The sequence below is a fragment of the Piliocolobus tephrosceles genome, chromosome 9 (genome assembly GCF_002776525.5).
Source record: "Piliocolobus tephrosceles isolate RC106 chromosome 9, ASM277652v3, whole genome shotgun sequence".
Lineage (NCBI taxonomy): Eukaryota > Metazoa > Chordata > Mammalia > Primates > Cercopithecidae > Piliocolobus > Piliocolobus tephrosceles.
The window spans coordinates 60,516,111-60,523,422 of record NC_045442.1 but is presented as its reverse complement, the minus strand read 5'-3'; the positions used below and the strand labels follow the sequence as shown (position 1 = coordinate 60,523,422).

The 7,312-nt window shown below is 39.1% G+C and overlaps 1 pseudogene across 1 annotated transcript; it reads right to left on the bottom strand.

Annotated features, from left to right (window-relative positions):
* Window positions 1-4,447: 4,447 nt before the first annotated feature.
* On the bottom strand, window positions 4,448-5,002 carry LOC111537786 (annotated as a pseudogene). The gene has a single exon (XR_002730115.2). The product of XR_002730115.2 is annotated as a WAP four-disulfide core domain protein 2 pseudogene (transcript).
* Window positions 5,003-7,312: the final 2,310 nt, after the last annotated feature.

The following is a 7,312-nucleotide window of genomic DNA, read 5'->3' as shown; positions in this document are numbered from 1 at the left end:
GGAGTTCGAGACCAGTCTGACCAACGTGGAGAAACCCCATCTCTACTAAAAAAAATACAAAATTAGCCAGGTGTAGTAGCTGCTGCCTGTAATCCCAGACACTCAGGAGGCTGAGGCAGGAGAATCACTTAAGTCCAGGGGGCAGAGGTTGCAGTGAGCAGAGATCATGCCACTGCGCTCCAGCCTGGGTGACAGAGTGAGACTCTGTCTCAAAACAAAACAAAAAATCATCCTTACAAAAAATCAAAAATTAACCAGGCATGGTGGTACATGCCTGTAGTCCCAGCTACTTAGGAGGCTGAGGCAGGAGGATCACTTGAGCCTGGTAGGTTGAGGCTACAGTAAGCCATGACTGAGACACTGCACTCAGCCTAGGTGACAGAGTGAGACCCTGTCCCAGAAAGTAATAACAATAACAATAAAATAAATAGATACGTAAATAAATGGATAAAGGAGGTGGGGGCAGGGGCAGTGGCGCACACTTGAAATCTCAGCACTTTGGGAGGCTGAAGCAGGTGGATCACCTGAGATCAGGAGTTCGAGACCAGGCTGAGCAACATGGCGAAACCCCGTCTCTACTAAACACACACACACACACACAAAATAATAATTAGATGGCTGTGGTGGCAGGTGCCTGTAATCCCAGCTACTTGCAAGGCTGAGGCAGGAGAATCGCTTGAACCTGGGAGGCAGAGGTTGCAGTGAGCAGAGATTGCACCATTGCACTCAGCCTAGGAGATGGAGCGAGATTCTGTCTCAATAAAATAAAATAAAATAAAATAAATGAAATATTATGTATATACACAGTGGAATATTATTCAGCCATAAAAAAGAATGAAGTCCTTTAATTTGCAACAACATGGATGGAACTGGTGAATATTATGCTATGTGAAACAAGCCAAACACAGAAAGACAATTATTGCGTGTTCTCACTTACATGTGAGAGCTAAAAGAGTGGATCTCATGAAGACAGAAAGTAGATTGGTGGTTACTAGAGGCAGGCTGAGAGTGGTAAGGTGGAGGAGGAGGCTTATTAATAGATACCAATATACACTTAGATAAAAGGAACAAGTCCTGTTGTTTGATAGGTTAGTAAGGTGACTATGATTCACATTGATTGATTGTTCATTTCAAAAGAGCTAGAAAAAATAATTTGAATATTCCTAGCATAAATAAAATATAAATATTTAAGGTAATGGATATCCTAATTATCCTAATTTTATCATATGAATATATCAAATAATTATCACATGTGCCCAAAAAAGTATATCTAATATGTATTAATGAAATTAATTAATCGATTAAATTTTAAAAATATATGCAAAGAACACTTAAAGTGAAACTAGAAAATAAGTAACTCAATTAAAAAGGGGCCAGAGATCTAGATACTTCATCAAAGAAGATATACAAATTAAAAATAGCTTATGAAAAGATGTTTCACATCATATGTTACTACAGAATTGCAAAATGAAGCAACAATAAGACACCAATGCACACCTGTTAGAATGGCTAAAATTTATTTTTTAAAAACCTGACATTATTTACTGGAAAGGAGGTGAAGCATCATTCATTGCTGGTAGGAATGCAAAATGATACGGCCACTTCGGAAGACAATTTGGCAGTTTCTTACAAAGCTAAACATAGTCTTATCATATGATTTAGCTATCACGCTTCTAGATATTTACCTAATTGTGTTGAAAAATTATGTGCATATGAAAACCTGCACATGAATGTTTATATCAAGTTTATTCATAATGACCAAAAAACTGGAAGCAACGAAAATGTCTTCCAATAGGTAAATTAATGAACAACCAGGGTACATCTATACAGTAAAATATTATTCAGTGATAAACAGAAATGAGCCATTAAGACACAAAAAGACGTGGAAAAATATTAAATGCATATTACTAAGTAAAAGAGGTCAGTCTTAGAAGATTAAATAATATGATCCCAATTACATGACATTGTAGAAAAGGACAAAACTGGAGACAGTGGTTGTTGGTAGTTACGAGGTTGGAGGGTCAGAGGCAGGTGGAGGAAGGAGGGAGGAATAGGTGTGGTATGGGGGAATTTTTAGGGTGGTTAAACTGTTCTGTCTAATATAATGGGGGAAACATAGTAATCTGCATTTTTCAAAACTCATAGAACTGTAAGCCACAAACAGTGAGCCTTAATGTAAACTGTGAATTTAGTTAATAATTATGTATCAATATTGGTTCATTAATATAACACATATACCACACTAACGTAAGATGTTAAAAATTGGTAAAACTGTTGAGGTTGGGGGCAGATATAACAAACTCTCTATGTTATTTACTCACATTTTCTGTAAATTGAAAACTTTCCAAAAGTAAGGTAAGAATTTAAAGATAAAATAAAGGAGAACTGCATGTTCATTGGTTTTACAATTACTTTCACGGCAGAATCTTTCCTTGAGGTGGTCTCTGACTTGAGAATAGGGTCTTTTACTTAACCATTCATGACTAAACTCCCAACTCCATGAAATTTCCCTCCTTCACGTGTCTTTGTCTTGTGCACAAGAGATTTGTCCGAAGGATACTGTCTACTAACCCAAAGATTAATTGTGAAATGTTTGACAGTATAACTGATCATTCTTGACATGGTCAAAAACAGTTCTCTTTTTGTATGTTCTGGGTTATGAGCAGGGATGAGAGGGTTTAGAGGCGGGAGAGTGTTTTCTCTACTTCCACTTTATGAACACAATGCTCATGGTTGATACCTCCCTGCCTTTCTATCCCTGAAATCATCTTCTTTACAGTTGTGGAAAATAACACATTTGCCATGGGTGAATTGATCTATTTAAATGCATCAAACTATCATATCTTTAAAGCCTTGTTAAGACCAGCCTTTCTTCAAGAAAAGTATGTTATAATCCAATGGTTTCACCTGCAGAAACATTTTTTTCTGAATTTAATCAGAATAAATTACATGCCATTTGATCTGTCTATTCCATTTTTTATTCTGAGCACTGATTCATACCTTGGTTAACTCTTTCCTATGTGAATACAGCCATTTTGCTCTTAACTGAGTACATGGTAGCATATATTTACAATAAAAATGTTTTTTCTTCTCTAGCCCGTTTTTTTCTGTTTTAATTTCCAATATTATACTTCCTTCTCATAATTTATACAAAATAGTCTGTCCACTTCTCTGTCTTTAAAAATGTAGTAAATATTTCTGCGAAAACTATTAGATGGCTTAAAATGTGAAATTTTTTATAGCTGGCCCTCCATTATCTATAGGTTCTGCCTTCATGGGTTCAACTAACTGCAGATCAAAAATATTCAAGAAAAAAAACACAAAAATAACAGTTAAATTTTAAAAATCAATACATTATAATAACTATTAACTTAGCATTTACTTTGTATTTGGCATTATAAGTAATCTAGAGATGATTTGAGGTATATGAAAGGATGTGCATGGGGTACAGGTAAATACTACACCATTTTATATAGGGGGACTTGAGCATCCCCTATAATGGGTCAGGGGAGGGATGGGTCCTGAAACCAATCCCCCATAGATACCCAGATACGACTGCATACTGATTTGATTGCCTTTTATTAGAGTCAAACTCAAGTTCAGCTAAGTAAAATGGGACAGTCTCTCAGGTGAGGAAAATTGGGAGCAACAATAACTCAGAAAATATGAGGACTATAAGAATTTATGTCAAAGGTGCTAAAAAGTACACAGATTCAATTAAGAGTCTTAGGGCCTAGATACCTGCACATTTCCCCCCTAACATTACACATCAAATTATATTGCAAATGTCTGCTTACTTATCTGCCCATCCCACCCATCTGTAAGCTTCATGAGATCATAAATCATGTCTTTTTTTTTTTTTTTTTACCATTTTATGCCTAGCACCTAGCAAAGTGCCTGGTTATATTATGTGCTTATTAAATGATTATTAAATAGAGTAAATAAAATAGATAATCTAACGAGTTGCAAATATTCTAACAATGTGCCAAAGAATCATAATCTACTTAAAGACTCTTCCTTCCATTCACCTGCAATCAACCCAACCATCAAGCAAGCATAATTAAATATGTACTGCTCTTTCAAAAGAGACCTAAATGCTAAATTTAAAATATTAGCAAATTTTGAAGCACAAAAATAGTCCCTTTAACCTTCCATATTTTTCTACCTTTATTCTTCCTAAGTGCCCATTTCTTAGCTGAACTCCTCTAATGCCCTCTATAGTTGTTTACAATTACTCACACTAAGAAATTAATTATTTATAAAGGTGTAACAGTTTTAAGAATATTTGCAGTTTAATAGGACTCAAAGCTCAACCTGGTTGTAAAGTGCATATATAAGTCTGTCCATTTAAAAATTTGAGTTGTCTGATTTCTTTTATTAGTCTGTAGCATTTGCTTATTTATTTATTTATTTATTTATTTATTTATTTATTTATTTATTTTATTTATTTTGCTGAAAGTGGTTACTTTACTGGTTGGAGAAGGGAGAAGCTGTGGTCAGCCCAGGAGGGAATACAGAGGCCAGAAAAAGGGGAGGGCAGGTGGGCTGGAACCAGATGCAGGGCCAGGCAGAAACTTTCTCTCCCCACTGCTCAGCCTGGTGGTGGCTGGAGCTCAGAAATTGGGAGGGACACAGGACACTTTCCCACAGCCATTGTGGCAGCATTTCATCCGGCCAGGACACTGGCTGTCCACCTGGCACTGGTCCCGACAGATGCTGAGCTGGGGGAAGTTACTGTTCACCTGGGGGCAGGAACCCTCCTTATCATTGGGCAGAGAGCAGAACGTGGCGCAGCCCGCGCTGCAGCACTTGGGGTTGTCCGCGCATTCGCTGTCCCAGACGCACTCCTGCGTGCAGTTCTGGTCAGCCTGGAGCTCGGGGCACACGCCCGTCTTCTCTGCTTGTGTGCCTGGGACTAGGGTAAAGCCGAACAGCAGCAGGCCAAGGAGGGCAGCGGCTAGCGAGCCTAGGCGACAGGCAGGCATGGTGCTATGCCAGGGCGGGGTGCGGGTCAGAGTTGCTTATTTATTTAAGACAGTCTTTCTCTGTCACCCAGGCTGGAGTGCAATAGCACAATTTTGGCTCACCACAACCTCTGCCTCCCAGATTCAAGTGATTCTCATGCCTCAACCTCCCAAGTAGTTGGGATTACAGGCATGCACCACCACACCCGGCTAATTTTTGTATTTTTAGTAGAGAGGGGGTCTCACCATGTTAGCCAACCTGGTCTCAAACTCCTGACCTCAGGTGATCTGCCCACCTCAGCCTCCCAAAGTGCTGGAATTACAGGTGTGAGCCACTGCACCCGGCCAGGAGTTCTTTATATAGTCTGGTTATAGGTTTCTTCTCAGATATATGCATTACAAGTATTTTCTCAAATTCTGTGACTTTCTTGCATTCTCTTTCTTGTTTTTGAATAAATCAAGGAAAAGGTAAATGAAGCCCCATGAACAGTATTTATCTTCACGTTTCAGTGCTTTTTGTGTTCTATTAAGAAATTACCTATCCCAAGTTCTTAGATAGTATCTTATTTTCTAAAATAGTTATTGTTCCACCATTCTTATTTAGCAATATAATCCAAATAAAATTGATTTTCTGTGTGGGATCACTTTTTTTAAATATGTAAGTGATATGGTTTGGCTCTGTGTCCCCACTCAAATTTCATGTTGAATTGTAATCCCCACATGTTGAAGAAGAGCCTGGTGGGAGGTGATTGAATCGTGGGGGCAGACTCCTCCCTTGCTGTTCTCATGATGGAGTTTTCACAAGATCTGGTGGTGGTGGTGGTGGTGGTGGTGGTGGTTGTTGTTGTTATTGTTGTTTTTGAGACAGAGTCTCGATCTGTCGCCAGTCTAGAGTGCAGTGGCACGATATTGGCTTATTGCAACCTCTGCCTCCCAAGTTCAAGCGATTCTCCTGCCTCAGCCTCCGAAGTAGCTGGGACTACAGGTGCACACCACCACACCCAGCTGATTTTTGTATTTTTAGTAGAGACGGAGTTTCACCATGTTGGTCAGGGTAGTATTGATCTCTTGACTTTGTGATCCACCTGCCTCAGCCTCCCAAAGTGCTGAGATTACAGGTGTGAGCCACTGCACCCAGCCTGCAAGATCTGGTTGTTGAAAAGTATGTAGCATGTCCTCTTTCACTCACTCTCTCCCTCTCTCCTCCTTTTGCATGGTAAGATGTGCTTGCTTGCCCTTCACCTTCTGCCATAATTGTGTTTCCTGAGGGCTCCTAGTCATGCTTCCTATACAGCCTGCAGAAATGTGAGTCAATTAAACCTCTCTCTTTCATAAATTACCCAGTCTCAGGTATGTCTTCATAGCAGTGTGGGAATGAACTAATACAGTATTTATATTCAGTTAATCTAGCCTAATTTACTTCTTCATTGCATTGCACTTGCACATTTCTCATACACCAAATATACCTATGTTTTACCTTAGTTTACCCCATTAAGCAGACTTGTATGCAGATAATTTACTTTATTTTATATTTATTTATTTAAATAGGCCCTTGCTCTGCCATCCAATCTCCACTCCATCTTTTTGGAGTGGAGTGCAATAACATGATCATAGCTCACTGTAACCTTGAGTTCCTGGCCTCAAGCTATCCTCTTGTCTTGGTCCTCCAAAGCACTGGGATTATAGGCATGCCACTGCACCTGGTTAAGCAGCTTATTTTAAAAGGTATTTCAGGAAATTAAGGAGAGTCTGACATTGGAACAGGTAAGGAAGGAAAGCCAACCTGAGGGTACATTAATGAACTGTTTATCACTGGCCTTAGTCCCCAGTCCTTCTTAAAAAAAGGTATAGAACATAGCTTTTCATCTGTAACCTTTGTAATATCCTTTGTAATAACCTGGCAGATGAAGTAAGTATGTCTGAGTTCTCTGAGAGGCTCCAGCAATTTAATGGGACCCAAGGTGGGATGAGGGGCACAGTCTCAGACACTGAGCCCTCAACCTGTGGGATCTGAGGCTACCTCCAGGTAGACAGTGTCAGAAAAGAACAGAGCTTTAATACTCAGCTGGTGTCTGTCACAGAATTGCTTGCTTGTTGGTGGGGAGAAATCCCCACAAGTTTGGTCACAGAAGTCTTCTGTGTTGATTGTTGTTAAGAAAACAGAAAAAGCACTTTGAGTTTGGGTGAGAGTTTTGTTGTCCTACTCTATGTTATAAAAACCCCGATGTTATTTCTGTTGTAGCTAGTTATAAAGTGGCTAATGATGGCATGTAAATGTTTAACTAATGTCAATATCTAAATAGAGAAACACTGCATACCTCTCAAAAAAAAAAAAGGCGTAGAATATC